Raw genomic sequence first — 21,742 nt, 5'->3', positions numbered from 1 at the left:
CATAGACAGCACAAAAAAACCAACAACTTAGCATAATAAAGACTAGTTCTCTATTCTACATAGACAAAACCTATTAGACATTTTCTTGTATATTAAAGGAGCAATTGTATATTGTGTATTAAATACAGCAATTTAAGGAGGTGTTAGTTATTAACTAAGGAGAGGGTTTGAAGGATTGTTGTGATTTGGTCTTTTAAACTTGTGGGTCTAGAAAATCCAATAATCCATTTTACAAGCTGGAACTATGGCAGATTTTGACACCTTCCTTTGTAAAGGTTGCTCAGACAAAGCTCATGGGAAACAGCAATACACTTTACAAGAGTCTTTATAAGACATAACTTCAAATGAGTTGGAAAGGAAAGGTCTTTATACTGAGTACTTCATAAATTATGACATGATTCCGTTAAAATGTGCATCTTTTGTCCAACCCTTCAGTGACCACTCATAACAGCAAAACCACTGAGATTTTTTGTGCATTTTCTAACCTATATTGTTGTCAATGTAAATACTAAAAATTCTTAATTATTTTTAATATTATGTAAATATTTGTGATTCAAAGGTTGATTCCCAGATATGGATGGTATTAAATATTTTCCTCAGATGCTTCCAAGCAGTCCATAGCAAAAAGACTACCAAATACAAAATCTTGTCCATCTTGTTTGTACATTTGCAACACAAACCCACTATATTCTACATAGTAGCATATTCTAATAAATTCCAGCATATTCTAGTAAAGCATATAGAAAAGAAAGTAATTTCAGTTTAAATTATTCAACATGCTAAAAAATGACAATGATAGTGTTTTGTAATAACCCAGATTAAAATTACTCTAGTCATATAAAATTGAGTGGTTCTCCCTACACAATATTCAAAAATTCCTAATTTGGTATAAGTAAGTTAATGCGGTTAAGAAAATACAAACAGGTCCTCAAATATTTGTTGTTAGCCAAGGGAAGAAACATAAAATCTAAGTTAAAAGATTTACCCTGGAAAGTGAGACCCCACCCCCTGATCAGATAAATCAGTGCAGAGACCAGGAATCTTTGCCATTCTTGTCTCTGCCAGGGATACCATTCTTCCTTTATTAGATGAAGACCCTGCCACTGAGTAGATAACACTTAAACTGCAAAGCTGAAAGCACCAGAGTAAATAAATGTGAATTTAGCTTTGTGAGGCAGAATTTACAATTCTTTTTGACAAAGTAAAAAACTGTCACAGCAGACACTGGAGGCAGGACTTGATATCATAATGAGGATGGAACAAGTACACAGCACGTTATGCATTGTTTCTGTGAATACAGGATGTTTTGGAATCCCTCAGTGATACTTGTTTAATTAACTAAGAGAATAAATTACTTGAGAGAGTTGAATTTCTGTTCTTTGACAGAGAGGTGCCAAATTCACTACTGATGGTATAAAAATAAACAATGGAAAATTACGAAATTCTGAATGGTTCCATATAGGCAAAGCAGGAATTGTAGGCATTCATTTCAAACTGCAGTTTATTCTAGTTATTAATTTCATATCCCAGATCTTCAACTGCATATACTGACCACTTAACATAATTCCTAAACGCCATCAAGTTTCTTGTAATAAATACAGACTTTAAATGTGTTATGCTTAATTTTTTGATGTTCTTAAATGTGTTATTCAGACAATTATTTAGATTAGTCTTTTGAAAGCACCTCTGTGGAGTTTTTTTTATTAGCTACATACAGCAAGTATACTTCCTAAAGCACAAGTTACTATTTCACCTGAAGAAATAGTTACAGTAAATAAGTTTAGGTATATTTACTTGTATGTATCTTGTTTATGCATGAAAACTTACATATTCTGAAACATCTGAAAAAGTATCTTATACACATTCTGTGCCTCTTTAACTCCATTTGCTGCAATACTTAAAAATAATTTGACACAGATAGTCTTCTTTCATGGTTTCACATGAGCCAATAAGGCTGCATTTTCATTATACCCCTGCTTATGTAATTACAGAAACTGGCAGACTCAAAACAAATGGTCAAAAAATTAATTTTTTAAAAACATACACATAAGAGAACATACACATACTTCATGTTGTTGCTCGTAACGTGGTATTAGAAGCTTGGACTACAGACCTTGTGATGGCATAAGTTGTATTTCTTTAAATCAAACTGATACCATATGACACCATATCATATCCATACAAATAGTACATATACGCAGGTTTCAGCATACTTAAAATACTCTTCATTGTGCAAATGCAGACATAAGAGTGACAAAAAAAAATATTTTGCTTTAAATTAGCAATACCTGAAGCTAAGTCAATATGACAAATACTCCACAGAAAAGCTATAAATTACTGTAGCATTAACAAGCCAGAAATGAGAAAAAAAACATACAAGTATCTTCAAAAAGCACAAGTCCTTCAGGCTTATCTGGATACAACAAGGAGGTGTTATCAGAATGCTTCTTTGTACTGCACTCCTTTATTAAAATATAATAGTATGAGAGTCCTATTCTTTGTAAACTGGCATCCCAAGCAAGCTAGGAACAAGTATGGGTTAGATCTGTATAATGTGACTGATGACCGATTAAGACTCAATTCTTCTTCAAAGAGATGACTGGGTCACAGTTTGCCTCAAGTCCCTAGTTGGTATAGTCTCAATAAAGCAAAAAACCCAATAATTTATCTTAGCAATATTTTCTCTCTAATTGGATTTTCTTTTCCCACTTTAAGGGCACTACAGATGGCATCAGTAACTGCATCAATTAAGGTTGTACATCACTTTCCCTCACTTAAAAGAATGTATTTTTAAGTGCTTATTGGTTTACCCAACCCAGCTCTGAAAGGCTGTTATTTCCAGTCTGCTTCAGATTAAATGGTTTTGAAAATGTCTACCTCTAGTATAAGAAGATTCAGAGACAGCATCTTATGGTCAGTTCTGATGATGTTAATGAGCAGCTACAGCACCTCCATGTTAAAGATGGCATTTCTACGTTTGAGATCAGAAATTTAGGATCAGAGGACCAGCTTAGTAGTATGTACTTCTTGCCATTAACTACCCTTAAAACCTTTCCTGCTCTGTTTAAGTTAAAATGGCCTTTCTCACGCATTTAGCACAGACTTACTAAGACTTACCAGAATTTCAAGAAACTTTACCTAGTTGTCCAGAGCATGTTCCATACCACTGCAAAAGGCAGAGGAAAGATGCACAGGAAGGGATTAATAAATGCTAGAAGGGCAGAAGTAACCGCTTAAAATACAAAGAAACTGGCAACAATCCTTAAGCCCCTGAATCTCAGTAGATCTGCGTACACTACCAAATGGTGGTAGAACTTGCTAATAAAGTACACAACAGCAGTCTGCTCTAACATTTGATATAGTAGCACAGCAACCACCTTCCAGCTTTATTTACCCCCTAATTTCAAACAATGGATGACCAGGAGCCATGTGCATTAGCAGGATGTGTCAGCAACTCATTACACCAAGCGGAGTCAACCCAACTCCACACATTAAGATTTTAATGATTTTGGTTTAACTTCCTTGAAATGCTGAAAATTACCTTCATAAGAATATCCATATTAACACAAGCAGGAGAGTCAGTTTTCTTCATAGTAGCTTGTAGGGTTTGGATTTGTGCTGAAAACAGCATCATTAACACTCTGAGCAGTGTTTACTCAGCATTAAGGGCTCCCCCGGCTTCTATGTGCTGCCCTACCAGCAGGCAGGCAGGGGTGCACAAGAGGCTGGGAGGGGACACTCAGCCAGGACAGCTGAGACCAACTAACCACATGATGACACACAGCAATAAGAACTTGGAAAAGAAGAAACTGGGAATGTGTGGAATGATGGTGTTTGTCTTCCGAAGTTACCATTACATGCGATGAAGTTGTGCTTTCCTGAGGATGGCTGAGTATTTGCAACTCCTTGTTCTGCTTTGTTGATGTGCACAGCTTTTATTTCTATAAAATTGTCTTTTTCTCAATCCACGAGATTTCTCACTTTTACCCTTCCAGTTCTTTGCCCCATCCACTGTTTGGAGACTGAAGGTGCAGCCAGAGAAGGACTTGCCCACCTACTGTGGCTAATTGACAACATCAAAACACAGTACTTTCTTAAATATGCAAACTATCAATTATTAGGTATACAGGACCCTACTTCTGTTGACCTAAACAGACAATTCCTAATGAATCAGGCCATCAACTCTGGGGACAGAAAAAGTGACCCAGCAGTAGGGTGGGAGAATGCTACCCAGAGAATCCTATTCAGAGAAGAAATATGCAGGTGACTTGTACCCAATGCCTGAAAGATAAAATGTTTGCAGATAACCTCTTTGTATATGTCTCATTTCCTGGGCAGAAAATTCAGCCTGGATTCCTACTTTAAGAAATAAAAAGAACCTTCTTTAGCTTTCCTAATCTCAGCACCTGAAATGAATGGACACTGATGAATAAGACATTAATTTCAAGATGCCTTCACCATCACCTTCCTCTAAAAAGTTGGAAGAAATCCTTCACAAACAGCAGATGTGAGGGAAATTCCAAAGAATTAATGTTTATGAAGAACTAACATCCCGCAATTGAAGCATCAGGAAAAGTCCATGTAATATGCAATAATGCTATAATTAGTGGGTGATTTCCTTTCCATTATTTAATGAGCCTATATCTCAGCTGATAAGGACAGTTTAAAAAAAAAAAAAAAAGACAATAAAGCAATTGGGAAAACAGTTGTGTGCCTATTTGTTTATGCTCCTTATTTACAGAATAAGGTTTTCCAGGCAGTGTACATTACAAGGAGTTATGAGGACTTGGTAGAACATTACTTCATAACGTAGCTGAAATTGCCCTGTGATAGTTTATAAAAAAACTGTGTTTGGATGAGATTCAGATGCTTGTACTTTGTATTGCTGGTTTTAATAGGATTTTGACTTGAAAGATGGAGTGGAGATGACTGACTCTCAATAGCCTCATCTCTGCACATACTAAGCAGTTACAGGACAAAGCCAGAATTGGTTTTTTTATTGTCTTTTCTCAAGAAAGCCCATGAGTCAGTTGGGAGAGAAATATGCCTCTGAACAGAGAAAAACTTGAAGACTATTAATAGAATCTTCTCTTACGAGAGACACCAAAGTAATCTTCCAGAGTGCCAGAGAAGAAAGAAAGAAAAACTGGAAAACTCTAGGGAAATGGTTTCTGCTCAGGCCACCACCAAAAGCCGCTAAAAACCCTTAGACATAGGCCTATATGTCTAGTACTGTAAAATTCCTTTTTTTCTCTCTCCTCCTTTGCTCTTCAGTAACAACACAACTTTATGAAGGATTGTCTGCCATGAACTGAAGACTCCTGAAAAGATCACATGCAAATCAGATGGAAATGCAGTGCATCCAGGTCTGTAGCCCAGATCTTTATAAACAGCAAGGTATTAGTGATTCTGCCTCAGACACTGTGCTGAGAGGTGCACTAAAGGAGGTAAAGAAAGGTAAGAGGCACATTCAGTTTTCTACAACATATCAGTTTCCTCCAACGTCTTCTGGAATGTGCAGATGCAAATATATATCACCACCTCACCTGACTACTCTGCATCTAATGCAAATACTGCAGACGACACAAAAATATACAGAACCGATGAACACTATGCAGAATCAAATCATACACAACTGAAAAGAGCATGCAGGGCTACTGAAGACATCAGTTCATCATCAAGTTATCTTATTTCAGAATCAGACTAAAAAGCCCAAATCCCCATAGTTACACACCTCTTCTTTGTGGCAACATCTGCCTCAAGAGATCTGCCATACAGCTCTTCCCACAGTTTTTCTTCCTGTAGAACACTTGCTTCTTCACTGTTCATGATTTCTGCAAGCTTTACTAATATAGTACCTCAACTGTCTTTGCTCTGCCCCCTGCCTGAGAGGCAGCATGTGCCATATGGCCAGTTGAACCAAGTACTGCTTAATTTCAACCTGGCAAGCAAAGCAAATAGCCCTGTGAAACACCTGCAGCCTTCAGATTTGCTTCTGCTAGATTGTCAAAATATAGCACTACAACACAGATATAAATACATATATTATATATAATTTGAATAATATAAATACATTATTCCTTTCAGCTCAATATTTAAATAATTTGATATTTTAATTCTGACTGCATCAAACTTGCATTTTTAGTTGTCTTCCATATCAGTACATCTTTTCTTTCATGTAACATTAAAAAGAACAAAAATAAAAAAAGCAATACAAGTTTTATTTTCTTTACTAGTTCAGCTTTAAAAACTAAAAATACAATATTTATATAAAAAAATATCCCATCAAGTACCTGTCAGTAACTGTAACCACACTCATTTACATAGTTTGCTACTGCCTGATCTACAATCTTGCTATCTCAGTCCAGAGCCAAGCCTAATGAAAAAGCTGTGACCGCAGCGTCATGGAGTAGTCTAGGCAGGAAAGGATCTTGGGAAATTATCTAGTCTCCAACCTTCTCTTGGACCTTATTTCACTACGTTTTAACAGGGCTTTAGATTAAGTAAGCTATGGTGCTGCCAAGATGAGCCTTAAAAATGAGGGAGATTCCACCATGCTTTTCAGAAACTTACTCCAAGATTTCCTTTTCCCTACACTGAGATGAAATTTCTGCTCTCACTATTCATCCCTTTGAGCAGAAAACAGCTTGTCTTTCACAGCTTCTCTATCTCCTATGTACTGGATGACTGATGAAACCTCTCCAAGCTGTCTCTCCAGTGAGGTGCTGGACCATGTACACACGAAGGCAGCGAAGCTGGTGAAGGGTCGGGAGCACAAGTATTATGAGCATTGCCCGAGGGAGCCGGGCGTGTTTAGCCTAGAGAAAAGAAGGCTCAGGAAGGCCTTCTTGCTCTCTACAACAATGTGGGGGTTGGGCATTTCTCACAAATAACAAGAGAAAATGGTCTCAAGATGCACAAAGGGAGGTTTAGATCAGATATTAGAAAAAATTCTTCTCTGGAAAGGCTGTCAAGCACTGGAACAGGCTGCCTGGGGTAGTGGTAGAATCACCATCCCTGGAGAGATTTACAAGATGTGTGGATGTGGCACTTAGGAACATCATTTCAGGTGGGACTTGACAGAGCTGGGTTAACAGCTGGACTTGAAGATGTCTTTTCCAACCTAAACAATTTTCTTGAACTTTCTCCAAATGTTGAGTTCTCTAACACGTTAATCATCCTTCTAACATGCAAATCATCCTGGTGGCTACCCGCTTGACCTTCTCCAATTTTTCATCAATATCTCTCTTGAAATCAGGGGACAAACCAGACACAGCACCCTAGCACATCTCCTATCAATACCAGAGAATCGATTTGACTTCCTTGACACAAGGGCACATTGTTCAGTTTGCCATCCAGCAGCACCCCCAGCTTCTTTTACACACAACATCTCTGCCAGTTATACCACAGCCTGCTTGCTGTTTGAGAATTATCACTGCCACAGCACAACTTCACACTCTTAACTCTGTTAAAGCTTATGCAATTCCTCCTGGCCTAGTATTCCTGCATGATGGATTCCAGATGTCCACAAATGCAGATGATAATTATGACAATTATCTGGCTATTTCATTTGCACCTTTGATTTGAAAACCTGAAGAAAAAAATGTGGACCAAGCGCTCTCTTTTTATTTTCAATCCTTTTGCCATATATAGTCATACTTTTAATTTCCATGCGATAAAGCAAAATCCTTGAAGAAATCAAATTCTACTTGTTTGATGAACTACTTCAATGAGGCTATACAGATGCATCTACAGGACTGGTTTAGCCTTAAGCCTAAACACTCTGTCCTAGCAGTAACCACTAAAAGACATGGGCTAAAAAAACTTGAGTCATTCTAAACCAACATTGCAAAATTCTTTGTCCATTTTGTTGAAAGCACTGTGTTTCCTACCAGGTTGAAGGAATCCCTACTAATGAGAAAAACCGTCGTTAATTTTTATAAGTGCAGAAAGTGACTGAGCAGGGATCAGCCCATGTACGGCCTAACACAAAGGGTACAGATAAAAGCAAGAGGAGAATGACACAGGGAGATGCAATCTAGTTTGGGGGAAAAAAAATCATTATAAATTCCCCATTTTTTCTTGGAAGGTTCACAGTTTTAGGCCAGACAGTCCCTCAAAATCAACTACATCCTCTTAAACAGAGGCCTTCTATTTTCCTCAGCTACCAGTCTCTAAGACCAGTAATTTATGTTTAACTACAGCAGTTCTTACAGAAAGGCACCCATGGCAAAATTCAAGTTATTAAGAGCTAAACAGTCCATCAATTGCTGTGATTTCCGAAAGGCTAGTCACTGTCCTTTGTACTTTATTTCTGGCTTCAGGCTTCAGTCATAAATTATTGCTACACCTTTTTATGTTATGTTTTCTATGTTTCACTTACATGATTAGACACCACAGCCAAGTCTTATCTCTTTCTTTGGCTAAACTAAAGAAGCTTAACAGTCTCTTTCTAAGAAATTTTGATTCTAACCCAAAGTAAGTTTTTCCCAGTTTGTCTGTTCCATTCAATTCTTAAAATCCCCATTAATTGCTGTTAAACACAACTTAGAAATTAGAGTAGCATGGTAGCTGAAAAATATAGTAACTGCAACAGTGCTTACTGATAAACAAACTGTAACTACAGGAAAAGAGTACAGAATGCATTGAAATTATTTTTCCTCTAGGTCATCTTTTGATCAGATGGACAATGTTTCACCCTAAGAAGTCATGAACAATACACATTTTTACTAAGGACTAATGTTAAAATTCTTTACGTCAGTCTCTACAGCAGCTGATCATATTGATTCCCAAGAAAAAAATTAATACAAGAAAAGGAGAGATACATTAAACAGTGTCCTGAAGGAGAAAAACACAAAGCAGCATCAGCTCCACTGAGCACAACGGACTCCTGAAAAGCATGTTGTAGGCAATATAAACATTTTCTCAAATATCTGACAATTCTCAAAATATGTGCTAAAATAGCACTACCTATAAAGTATCCTTATGTAAACAAGAATTTTTTTTTTCTGTAATTAAATTAATGCTGTATTGAGCACTACACAGTCACATTAGCAGTATGCACACAGGACAAAATGAATATTCAAAGGAAAGTACTATATCAACTACAGAACAGCAAGCAAAAATATGCTGCAGACATGCACACAATAATGTAGCAAACCTTCAAATATTTTACATGTTTAACCTACCTCAAAATGAAAGTGGAAGAAACATTTCAGTTGCAACAGCTTAAAAATGCGACATAGGGCAAAGAAGCAAAAATCGTCTGTCCTAAATTCCTTGTGCTAGAGAAGAAGGAAAAAAGGAAAAAAACCTCTTAGATAAACCAAAACTTTCAGACTCACCACGTTTTGTTACTAAATGCTACTGTATAAAGGCAGGTGGAAAACAGATGAAAAATACTTTGACAAAAGCCTTACACCAAACAGCAACAAAACCCCAAATCTTTTGAATAAAAGACCAGCAATGCTAGACAAAATACATGTTCCCTTGATGTACATGAAGTTTAGCAGACTTCATAAAAATTTGGAAAGTAGATCAAAAAATCTGACAAAGATTAAAAAAAATGGGGAAAGGAAGAAGAAAGAGAACATTGTCCTCAGAGACAATCAAAGCTAACAGAATTCCAAAATGTAACTACAATAGGTAATTATTTGAACTTAAGACTCGAGTGCTTTAAAACCAAGCCCAGAATAGCACAGAAATACTAATTTTATATTTCTGGTAAAGTATGTCTTAACTAGCCAGGTGTTTAATTACCCCAAGGATAAGGTACAAACTAAATGGAAAGCAATTACCTACTTATGTTGATATGTAAAAATTACTCTGCTTCAAAATATTCCTCACTCTTTCAAGAATCAGCTGGAGCAAATTTCTTCCCTCCACCTTTTCTCTTACAGTCTCTGCAACTTCACAAAACACAATACTATTTCAAGCTAATAGAGCTTGGAAAGGGAAAAATCCAAAATGTAGAAAGAATAGAAAATATTTTCTACACTATATATAATGTTTCCCAGTCGTTTAAAATGAGACCTGAAGAAACAAAGCAGTGAAGATCCATTCAATGACATCCGCTTTAGGAAAAGCATTGCTTGTAGGTGGAGGGACATGATCCTTTTCCTCTACTCTGCACTTCTAAACACATCTGGAATACTGTGATGGTTTCAGATGTTCCAGGCACAATACAGACACAAACATACTGAAGTGAGACCAGCAAAAGGCTGCAAAAATGGTTAAAGGCTTGGAGCATCTCGTATCTGAGCACAGGCTGAGATAAACAGGACTACGCTACTGAGATAAACTACTACTACGGGGAGAAAAGTCAGGGTGGAGTAGGAGGAGCATAATCAGTATTTATTAAACGCCAGAGGAGACAGAAGACCACTGAGCTAGTCTTCTCATGGTTGTTCAGTGAAAAGGTAATATACAACTTGACATTTAAACATTAAGAAAAACTTCCTTAACCTAATGGGGCTCAAACACTGGAGCAGGCATCCAGACAGGTGTCAGAAACTGAAATATTGTAGTTTATGGCTTAAACATTTTACAAAGGTTTTTTGTCCATTAAAACTGTGTAGTGAAGCTGCATCAACAAAGCTGCACCAACAAAGCTGCACCAAAGACCACTGCATCTGGTCTGGGCTCCCTAAGCTGAGCCCCTAGACTGTAAGGTAATTTAAGATAAAAATGATACTATTTTTAGGTCTGGGCTGGGGGAGAAGAATACTTCCACAGGAGGATGAAGCCCAGCAGCTGTCTTGTCTACTGAGATCAGGTTTGTACCCCCCTACCCACCAAAAAAAGGAGGAAGAGGTTTTGGGTGCATGGTGAAAAACCTCTGGTCAGAGGCAACACACACCCATCCTCTTACACAAACTGGTTCAGTCATAAAAGCCACATCTATGGGACATTCATGTTAGGGGCTGCTCAGGGAGTGTCATGGTCCATTAAATGCTCCCTTAATGGTTCCCCAGACCCCGCACCAGAGCACTGCATGTGATGCAAAATCATGCAACTGATACACAGTCCTGCAAGGGACAGGGTAAAACTTGTGCCCTCAGGGTAGGTACCTGGGCACTCCCACCTGACCCAAATGTTTATTAATCCATTGAATTCTATTCTTTGTCAGAGGGGGACCCTCACAAGCTACAAGACCAGAGGATAAATGAGACATCAAGACCCATGGAGGAGTGATATGTTTCTATGCAACATGTGTCTGTCACTCTTCCTGTCTTCCCACCCCTCACCTCTTTTTCTCTTTACTTCTTTTCTATTAAATAAAACATCAATTTTTGTTATCAACATTTAACCTCTTTTGGTTCTAGTCTTGTTTTGGGGAGTATTCAAACCTTTGGGATTCTATCCACAATCCACAGAGAGCTCACTTTGCTCCTCTGTGATTAGAGTGGATCATAAAAACAGATAATAGAATCTCTGTCCTTAGAGAGATTCAAAACTCATTATACTCTGCCACAAGTAATCTGCTCTAGCTAATCCTTCTCTGAGTACTGGGATCGGACTACACAATTTCCAGAGGTCCCTGCCAATGTCAACAACTCTACCATTCTCTGAAGATAAGAAAAAGCAAAAGTGCAAACCAAACATACAGATAGAGTGTATGTGTGTGTGTGCGTGCGCGCACACATCAATTTACAAGTTAGTTACCTCCCACAACAGCAATGACCGCACAAGGAACATGAGAATCATTACAAGCAGTGTCTGGTTGAACAAGAATTAAGAGCTCATGGTCTTAGGGGTCTGTTTTGTGTTCTCAGGAATTCCTTTCTGATTCTGAGTCAATCTGCATGAAAAAGCCAAAATTTGTGCCTTCCTTACCCAAAGGCACAGTACCAAAGCAATGCTTAGTCTACATATACCAGGGAATACCAAAATTAGGACCACCTGCACAAAAAAGGTTCAGCACTTGTGCACCAAAAGTCCAGTCTCATACAAAAAATAATGTGGAAAACACAAAGAGGAAAGAAGTGATCTCTATTCTCAACCACTTCTCTAAGGTAGTGTCATCTATGTTTCTCTCCAATACAGTCTTGGGAAGCTCCTTTGGGCACCATCCTGCCCCTCTGTGAATCTCCATGGGTTGCAGGGGTAGAGCCTTGACCAGCAGCAGGTTCATCTTGGAGCTGGCTAGCACTGGGTCTGCTGGACATGTAGGAAACTTTTGCAGCTTCTCACAAAAGCCTGCAGACCTTCTCACACCTGCAGACCTCTGCAACTAAAACCCTGCCACACAAACCCAATACAGAAGGCATACTCATATGATTTTTTCCACTGCACTTCTGCCTTTGTCAATGCACTGAATGAATATACTCACTTAATAAGGAGTCTCTCAGTATTTTGTCTAACCTTCTTGAGTTTGAAGTACAACCCTCATGTTTCTCCCAGCCCCAGTTCCTCCTTTTCCACAGTTAGGTGTCTTTCAATCCTCCTCTCCTATTTTTCTCACAAGCTCACTGTCTTATTTGGACTCACATTCTATCCTGAGAGCTTCTAGCGCCATTCTGTTCCCTTCCCAAGTTCTCATTTGTCTTTTCATATCAAGAGATGCTGCCAACTCAACTCCTTGTTCCCAAGCTCGCTTTGTCCACACTACTCCAGTCCCCTGGTTTCATTCATCCTACCATTACAGAATAAGTACAGAAATGATATTGCCAATTAAGAGCTTTCCTCAGACCACACTCCCTGTTATCCACTGGCAGCGCCCATCCTCACCACAGCCCTGTGGCAGAACAAGCACAGTCAGCTGTTCTGTGGTGCTGGCAGGCATGCCCAAACAAGAACAGCACAGCATGTCTTCTACAGGTAGAATTGCTGGAGATTCTTACACACCAATACTGAGGTTGACACCTGGCGCAAAAGTAGACTGTACCAACCACCTTCCTAATCCGAAACACAGCCCCATGTACATGGTAAGGTATAACTTGCATACATCTATACATACCTTTGGAGGTCAACTGAAAAGTGTTACCAGAATGTGCTGCTTAGGCACTTGTCAAGTTTTGAAGATGTGCAACAACAGTGATTTCACAACTTCTCTGGGGCCCACTCCCATGTTTGACTACCCTCACAGTACATTTTTTGGGGGGAGGTGTATCTACCACCATTTTCCATAAAATAAAACATTAAAAGTTATTTATCTGCTGTCCTATACTGTGAAAGATAAATGCAATTTAGAACAACCAACCAAAGAAAAAATACTATGCTATTTACACGATGCTTTTTTTGAAAGCTAAATAGTTAAATATTCTCAGATATAAAGATTTCTTATATCTCTGTTAGTAGCAATCTCTAAAGACCGTGATTCTCTGGAATTTTTAAAACAATGTTCTTGAAACGGTTGCCTCTGGACATCACTGGGAAGGCGAAATCAGAGCTTCTCAAAATGAACCCACTACTAGCTTTGAAAAATTCAGTGTCTGAAATAAACCAGGTAACAGTTTTATTTTTCATCTCAAGAAAATGCAGGTAGGGGTTGACATCATTACAGATTTGGACTTTCCATCTCTGTATATTTCAATTCCTTCATTCCTGCTTCAACCAACTACCTGAAATAGGCAAAAATTCAAGCTTCTGGGTTTTTTGGTGTAGTCCTCTCACAATTATTCCTTAGGGAGTTACCCTAATTTTCATGACTACTTAAATATTCACCAGAAAGGAAGACAAGGATAATAGGACTAACAGAACAAAGAATGAAAAGACAAAAATTTTTTAAAAATCTTTAATTGCCCAGAGAATTATTTTGAAAAATAATGAACAAGAACTTAGAGCTCTCCTGCAGGAACATACATGCAACCTATTTGATGTTAGTGAAGTTGATAGGATGATTCACATGAATGTAATGCTACAATTCAAGAGATATAACCTATTTAGAAAGAGCAACAACAGAGAACAAATGGTACTGTGTGCCAAAAATGTCACCGTCTGTTTCTGAGTCACTGACAATAAAAAATCATGTCTTAATAAAGAAAGTACAAGTCAGGATACTAGCTGGAGTTTGCTACAGATACGAAAGCTCACACAGCAAGGTGGTTAAGCACATATTGCTTCTTGATGGAAATAAAAGTTTCATTATCACAGTGGACATAACACAGAGTGAAATAACCTGGAGTCTTCATGCTGCTATTATCAGAACATGCTCAAAGTTTCTAAAAATTGAGGACAATTTCTTATACTGAGAAATGTTAAATCCAAGCCAAGGGAATGCTATGTTCAACTTCATCCAGGCAGATAACAAGTACCCCACTGTTTCACAGAGAGCAAATACAGAACAAAGACCCTTCCTGCCCCCAGGTCTTAGAATCAAAAGATATATTCACAAACAGATCTTTGCAAAATGACTTTAGCAGTCCCACCCCCTACCTATGCTGTCCCCACAGCTGACAGAACTGTTTGTAGCAATGTGCAGAGAACCAGTTCAGGGAATCATATCTGAGTTAAACCAAAACAGAGGCTTGATCTGAGTTAAAACTACCATCCTTTCTTGCTTCTCCCTCCCCCTCCTCTTTCATTTTTTTTTTTTTAAGGGGACGCTTTTAATTTATCAATTTTCACCCAGTGCAACTGAGGTGACAGAACTAGGATACAGGTGCTGCCTAAAAACTTTTTAGCCTGATTTGCCAACATGCCAAGAAAGAAATATAGAGAGTGCAAAAGAAGGACTCAAACAGTGATCATTGTGGTAGGAAGTTTATGCTTCCAAAATTCAAACTCTGCTATTCCAAAGTGCAAACATTTAAAATTAAGTACAAGGAAACCTCCACCAATTTTTTACTTATTGATTAGCACGTATCAAGATCAAGTTTGCATTTATAGTAGTTTTGATTTTGATGGCTATGCTTGTTCTGAGATCTTCCCCTCAGCCTTGCAGACAGGCTCCGCAGCATGGGAGATAACAACGTACAGATACAGAATTCTCTTTTCATTCAGACTTTATTTCACAAGACTGAATCATATGCTTCAGTGGGGAGATACTGTTTCAGTACAATGACAATTATTCAAGACATACAGACTGTGTGCCTGAACACATCTATTTTTCTCTCATTTCACCAAGTTTTAATAATGATTTTATATAATAGCTCTTTCACTGCCAAGGCTTCCTGCAAACCCATTTCTTCTTTGAAATACTTTCCTTTTGACTGTGGTGCCTATATTTATTCAAATCTAGCCCACTTAACATTTTCCCCCTTGAGGTGCGTCTGTAACACACGTTCTGAAGAGGAATGCGATGCCCATTTGTTAGGGAAAAAAGCAAGATGTTTTCAAGATTTGCTACACATTGTGCATAAAAAAAGAAGGAAGGATGCAAAGCTAGTTTACCATCTTCTTAAGTTAAACAAGGAGACTTAGATTTGCATGTATTGTATGCCAAAACACGACAGCCACCCAAATGCACATTTCAAGGCTTTATATAGTCTGGCCTGCAGAACTTCAAAAGAAACTATAAGCACTACATTATTTGAATGGTTTGGTCTTCAACACAGCATTGAAGACAAGATGGAGAGTACCTGACACTCTAATAATATGAGCAATCAGAATTACTTTGTCCATATTCTCAAACAAGCCATTATTACTCCAAAAACCAAAACACAGAAGTATAAAACAGCTCCGAAGTACAATCATCCGCCTTTCTTCATACACCTAAAACAGAACAATGAGGGGGTCCACTATGCCCATTTCTAAGAGAAAATATACCTCAGTCAAGGGATGACAAGAAACCAGAGAGCCCACTTCTTGCCATGTCCCACCAGCAGCTTTCACTATAGACCAGATACAGTGAAGAAAGCTCTACGGGTCAGCAGAATTATGTATATTGCTGCTGAAATGTCCAGAGAATTCAAATTAAGTACCTTAAAAGATATACTGCAAATGGAAAATGGCAACTTTATGGAGCTTGTAATTCAGACAAAGCCAGACTAGCTATCTTGGGAAATAGTTCACCATTTCCAAAGCTATCTCCCTATTAAATTTCATACTTTTTACCTACATCTTGGAGTTGCTTAGGGATACTTAAGAGTAATCAAGAATACTTTCAATACAATCAAAACATTTTCAACACATCCATCTTAAAAGAAAAAGAAAATTAGCCTAAACTTTGACCTGAAATTTATAGTAAAATTCCTTACTACCAACGTTAATTACCAACACTAAAAAAAGCAGAAACTGGGAAAATATAGCATGATGGGCCCAACTTTAAATGCACAAGCCTCAAAAAACATAAGCACTAACATTACTGGTGCTTCAGGCATGGGACCCACTTCCACTCAACACTGAAACTGGCTAAATTTGCAGTACAATTAACAACATATACAGCTAATTCTTATCTGAATCATCATCTCTTTTTCTAGACATGCAATATAGAAAATTCTTTCATCTGCCTGCCTGAGTGTCCTGGTTTTGGCTGGATTAGTGTAGCTGCCTTTTGGATTTGGGATGAGAATAATGTTGGTGGATGGTTCAGCTGTTGTTAAGTAGTGCTACCCCAAGTCCAGAGTTTTCTGCGTCTCATGCTCTGCTAGTGAGTAGCTGCACAAAAAGCTAAGAGGCAGCACAGCCAGGACAGGTGATGTGAACTTGCCAAAGTGACATTCCACACCACAGAACATCATGTCCAGTATATAAACTGGGAAATCTACCCTGAAGGGGGGATGGTGGCTCACCCCATGGGATGAGCTAGGTATTAGTCAGCAGGTGGTAAGCAACTACTGCACATTACTTCTCAGACTCAAGTTTTCCCTTTCTCTCTCCTCTTCCTTACAATTATTATCATTAGTAGTATTTAATTTTCTTTCAGTTATTATACTGCTTTTATCTCAATGCACAAGTTTTACCTTTTTTTCTCAATTCACTCCCCATTCCACTGGGCCAGAGGTAAAAGGGGAGTGACTAACAGGCAGTATGGTACTTAGTCAACTGGGGTTAAACCACAACACAGAATAAACAGCTTGCTGACAGAAGAGTTTCTTAAATTAACCACCATACCAAATATATTGATTCAGCTAATAGTGCTTTTGCTAAGACAATACTTATTTCACCAATGTATTTAAAATCAATACCTATAACAGCCAAATGTCTATATAGCAAGCTTTGCACAGATTGGTCTCCTGAATTTCTGCTGGCCAACAGAACCTGGAAGAATACAGAAACTACAACAGCAGAAACACCTAAAATTTGTCTGATAAAGTCTTACGTGGTTTATCTTTCCTCTTTGGATACGCACTCAACAGAATACAAACTGCAGCACCAGAAATGTTCCATGCAGATGGAGGTCAATACTCTTCAGGAGAGTGTAAAAGGATTAAAAGCAGTGAAGCCTTGACTAGACCATAGAGCAGGCGACCAGCCTCACCAGCAGTACCACTACTAATTAACTCACTAGAAAGATTGCTCAGAAAAGTGGTTGAGAAGCTTTCACCACAGTAAAAGTACAAGGTGACTCAGGATGCAGCTCCATGATCTGCTGTAGTCTGTATGATACACTTTCAGCCCTCCTCCTACTTCTAAATTCTCCACTCCAGTCCTACATCATTTCTTACAGACTCATAAAAGCATCTGGGTTTTGAGACACTTTGTAGTTTATCTAGTTCAATGACCTGCCATGGGCAGCATCACCTTTCACAAGCCTAGTTTGCCCAAAACATTTGTCTGGCCTTCCACATCATGGCATGGGGCACCCACAGCTTCTCTGGACAACCTGCTCTAATGTCTCAGCATGCTTGCTGTAAAAAATTTCTTCCTAGTAGCTAATCTAAACCTGTCTCCTTTCAGTTTAAAGCCGCTGCCCTGTGTCCTATCACAACTACTTGTGATGGCATTCATGTCAGTGAGCAAGCTAAAGCAATGAGAAGCATTTTCTACCTCTAGTTTTGTATCAGCTGGATCTGGTACTTTACCTGGCTCACTGTGCAGCCAGCTGATCTTCTGCTTGGCTTGGAGAGATGAGGCAGGAAGCAGAGAGGAGTGCTCCCCATTCCAGTAACAGGGATCTAATGTGAACAGGCTATGAAACTGCACCCTGGGCACCTTTTTTAACAGAATGGGTCTGTAGCTGGAGGTAAATAACTTTTGGTCCCACTCTGATTCATAGAAATACTCAGGCATAGAACAAAAATCATTACCAAAACCAGTGTACTAATAAGTAACTGACAATTAGCTAAGCAAAAAGGTAAGGATGATATAAAAGCACATCTTTTCACTTCCTAATAAAACTCAGTTGCATTACAAAATCAGTGTAAGGAATGCTGTGAGTACTTAAATATTAAGCTCTCTGTCCACACAGCAAATAAAATGCTGGAAAATAACCATGAAAAATAATAAATTTAAGCCTATTAAATTGTATTCTAGGAATTCCACTCAGTACAAATCTGCGAAACTCATCTGCAAGCTAAATAGATATATGTACAATGATACCTGTGAAGAGAAAAAAAGTCCTTCTAAAGCACCAAACAAATTCACAGAGCAGTATTAAATTTCATAAGAGGATGTTTTCCATGTCCATTGTTTGCTTCAGTAAGCTTGCAGAAAAAAAAAGTGAAAAGATATCTATTCATTTTTTGTATGTATGCTTTACTTCAAAGAATTCCAGTAATCTATTGTAAGTCTAAAAAACTCCTCAGTCACGACAGCACATTGTTCCCCAAAGGAACAGTGGGTCAGATTCAAAGTACCAGCAATACAGTTGTATTCAGGACTTTTTCTATAGAGCCTGGAATGGGCAAAACCTCCAGAGTCAGTGCTGAGTCTTCAAGGGAAACAAAATATGGTTGTGAACTTAAAAGAAGAGATTCTAAAAGATAAATCCCCACTGAGTAATTATAAGGAGAAGCTCTCCCAAACATTTGCTAACTAGTACATAAAAGGCAATTCAGTAAAGACCATGGTCAAATCAACTTGCTGATTTAAATATAGTCATAACTGGCTACAGTGACTGAAAAGGTAATCTCAAGAAGACAGACAAAATCCAGGCACTGGTGAGAACACTCCAATAATTAAAGGTATTTCACTAAGAGAGCAGTCTGAGTGTGCACTGTGTGTCAGAAATGATGATGCCCTTGTCTGCCTCCAGCTGCTCAGTACTGTTGGCCTGCTGGAAGTTTTAATCTTATTCCTATGCCTACCCACATCTGCTAACCTACTGCAGACAAAAAGAGTCAGGTCAGCTTAGACACAACAAATATTACACCCGTCTTAACCCACCATGTTCTGACAGAGGTGGGCTGGGCAGTGCCTGGACTGACAGCAGCGGAGGAGGCACAGCAGAGCTCCAGCTGACAGGCAGGCAGCAAGCACTGGCAGTGACTTCAGCAACAGCCATCACCCGAGGCTTCTAGCTGGAGCTACCCTGTGAAGACCAATACTCTGGTCAGCAAATAATCTTTTTTTTCCCTCTTTTTAAAGAAAGTGAAATAATATCTAAAACACTCAGAACAGCAGATTTAATCAATTCTAAACCCAAATGAGCATATAAAGACATTCTTTCTGCATTTTCACATTGACTGCACTCTGTGATACAGCCCAAGCCACTATCCTCAGTTGTTAAAGTTTTAGTTTCCTCTACACGAGAGTTTTTTCACTTTTTCCCATGTAGTTAAAAAATACTTATTTTTAAAAACCTGTGGGCATTCTTTAACCAGGATGCGATCATAAGACTGCTTTACTGAACACCAGAACACCACGCCACTTCTTTCACCCTCTGCCTCCTTAAAGATGCCAAGAAAATACTGAGGTTCAGTAAAAGGACACTACCTTTCTGCTGTATTATGGACATTTATTCTCCTTTAAAGGCAAATATTGTTAACACCCCACTCTTCAGTGTCACCAAATCACCACTGCATTAATATCAAATGTATCCAGTTAGCTTTGTAATTGTTATTACTTTTACAACACTTTTTTTGCCAATGATGGTATGTCCTGAAGAAGGTCTGTTACCTGCTCATGCAAACTTATTACTTTAGCCAAAAAAAACTTCATACAAAAGAACTGTAAAGTGGAAGACGCATTTTGCGACAAGCTGGCTTATGTGGTTCTGAGCAGCTTGGCTTATGTAAAACCAGCATAAAAAGTTAGGTACCTGGAAGAAAACCAGTTCAATCTCTCTCAAAAGTTTCAGTATTTATCCTTGAAACCAAAATGAAGGCAACAGTTCCTCAAAAAGCAGAGTGGGTTTTGGAAAGGGACTATACATGCCCATTCTCTCTTGGTTTAGAATTACAAATTTTGAGTTTTCTCCCTACCAAACCAAAACCAAGTAAAAGTAACAATTTAGACTGAAAAATTATTCTCTACATTTGGATAAGTCAAAAATGGCAAGCATTTCGTGCAGCTTTCTAAGCTGCCAGAACAACTACAAGAAACTTAAGTCTAAAAAGAAGTGTTCAGTCCCACCCAATTAGAAGAGCAATACCTGGAATGAAAACCATCACTCAAACCCAGCTATAGCATAAAGTCAAGAATCACGCTCAAATGACTTTTTATCATTTATGGCTACACAGAAAGCTTGCATTAGGCAGCGGGGAAAACTGGCAAGTCTCGTTTGGCAAAAGCAGCTGGCAGCACCAAAACCTGCTGCAATGACTGTAAGGATACATTCTGAAAAACAAACCCCTTCGATTTTATGTAGAAAACTGAAATTATAACTGTCAAATGTGGAGCGGCAGCAGGCACAGCGCAGCGCTCGGCAGAGCCTGGGGGCCAGTCCCGGGCAGTGACACCGTGGCCATTCCCCGCAGCCCCGGCGACACGGGCACACGGGTACTTCTACACCCGTTCCAGCAGCCCACACGTGGGCAGCGCGGGCGGCTCGGAAGCAGCCGCCGCCGCCCCGTCCCCTCCCGCCGCCGCTCCGGGCCTGACGCCAAGCACACGGGAAGCCCGCGGGCCCACGGTCTTCATCCCGGGGCAGGGCTGGAGAGGCTCCTGGGCGCCGCCACCCCGACTGGCCCGACGCGGGGGCCGGCCGTGCCCCTGCTGCCCGAGGGCCCGCGGCCGCCGCTGCCCCGCGCCCCTGGCGGGCGGCGCTGCCGAGCCGGGCCGGGCCGGGCTGCCGCACGTACCTGGCGCTGCCGCCGGCGGAGCGGGGCGCGCGCGGCGCCGTCACGGGGAGCGCGCGGCCGCTCGGGGCCTAGTGCCGCGCGCGGCTCCGCCCGCCCCCTGCTGGCTCCACTTCCGGGGTCCGCGCGAGGTGACGTCAGCGCCCGGGGGCGCGGCGGGGAACCCGGAAGTGGAGCGCGAGGGGCGGGGCTGCCGTGGGAGCGGCCCTTGAGCGGCCGTGTCGCGATAAAGTCATGGAGGGGGGGATGGGGCTGCCCTGAGAGCGGCCGTTGAGTGGCTATGTCGCGATAAAGTCACGGACGGGGGGACGGGCCTGCGCTGAGAGCGGCCCTTGAGTGGCTGTGTCGCGATAAAGTCACGGACGGGGGGACGGGGCTGTGCTGAGAGCGACCAGGCGGGTACCGGCATCGAGATACTGGGCTATTGCTCGTGTGCTGGTAGATCACACTGGGAATGTCATGTTTCCACTCCCAGCTTTCCATTTTGATCGCTTAGGAGTTTGTAAAAAAGAAAAGACGATAAAGCTTTTCGTGTTAGACGTTTCAGGCCTCTTTAGAAATACATGAGGACTGTGTCGCATTGGCCTACAGTAAAACACTGACGACCATAAGCAGTCCCAAGACATTTGTACTTACACAGTGAGAAGCACCTGGGCTTGGTTTCAAGGACACAGTGTGTT

At 39.9% G+C, this 21,742-nt stretch overlaps 1 protein-coding gene across 6 annotated transcripts in view; it reads right to left on the bottom strand.

Moving 5' to 3' along the window:
* Positions 1-21,222, bottom strand: part of ARB2A (ARB2 cotranscriptional regulator A) — a 258,117-nt gene extending 236,895 nt beyond the window's left edge. For 2 of the 6 annotated variants that reach the window (XM_005489617.4, XM_074533519.1), the window contains exons 1-3: positions 21,066-21,222; positions 19,210-19,354; positions 9,189-9,284 (exon numbers count right to left, since the gene is read on the bottom strand). The gene's annotated coding sequence lies outside the window, so the exon portion shown is untranslated. The remainder of the gene's footprint in view (positions 1-9,188; positions 9,285-19,209; positions 19,355-21,065) is intronic. The other 4 variants (XM_014268930.3, XM_005489616.4, XM_005489614.3 and 1 more) reach the window with 4 other exon arrangements.
* Positions 21,223-21,742: the final 520 nt, after the last annotated feature.

The sequence above is a fragment of the Zonotrichia albicollis genome, chromosome Z (assembly GCF_047830755.1).
Source record: "Zonotrichia albicollis isolate bZonAlb1 chromosome Z, bZonAlb1.hap1, whole genome shotgun sequence".
Lineage (NCBI taxonomy): Eukaryota > Metazoa > Chordata > Aves > Passeriformes > Passerellidae > Zonotrichia > Zonotrichia albicollis.
This window is presented reverse-complemented; position numbering and strand designations above follow the sequence as displayed.